Consider the following 737-nt stretch of genomic DNA (forward strand, 5'->3'; position numbering starts at 1 on the left):
TAGGGTGAGTGCCAGCTGCGAGGGAGAGTGGTACGCCGCGTCGTACCGATGAGTTGCTTGAGGGGAGCGGGCATCTGGGCGGGGATGGTGGGCCGCAGGTGGTTCTTGGCGGCCTTGATGATGACCGTGAAGCCGAGGGTGACCTGCGGGTACTCCGAGTAGGGCCGGGCATACTTGCCCGTCAACACCCGAGAGAACAGCTCCCCACAGGATTATCGAAATACTGCCATTCGATGTGTGTGTGTGTCGTGTGTGTGTGTTGGGACAATGATGAGAGTTAGTAGTTGGAGTACGATGAATGATGAGTTTTGCTTCCGAGAAGAAGACAGCGCTCACCTGTACACGTCGGACTTGGTGGTGAAGCGGGTGCCAAAGTAGAGCTCTGGAGCACAGTAGGCATAGGTGCCCCTATAGAGTGAGAGAGAGACGAGTGAGCCCACGTCTGTCCACCAATGCAAGGGCTCACGCCGGGAGCGAACCACAACAACAACAACAACGAAAGACATGGGAGGAACCTCATCTTCCCGAGTGTGACCGATTCGGTGGGGGTGTCCAGCCTGCTCGCACCGAAATCGCACACTTTTATCGTCCAGTCGTTGTCCAGCTGTGGTGTGCCGCCCCACACACGCGGGAAGGAAAGAATAAACGGTTAAGTCTTCCTGTCTCTTCCGGGTGCTCACCCACCACACATTATAAGGGCGCAATGCGGTGGGTCCCAGCAGTGTACCAGCAGGTTG

The sequence above is a fragment of the Acanthamoeba castellanii genome, assembly GCF_000313135.1.
Source record: "Acanthamoeba castellanii str. Neff unplaced genomic scaffold scf7180000084571, whole genome shotgun sequence".
NCBI classification, from domain to species: Eukaryota; Discosea; order Longamoebia; family Acanthamoebidae; genus Acanthamoeba; species Acanthamoeba castellanii.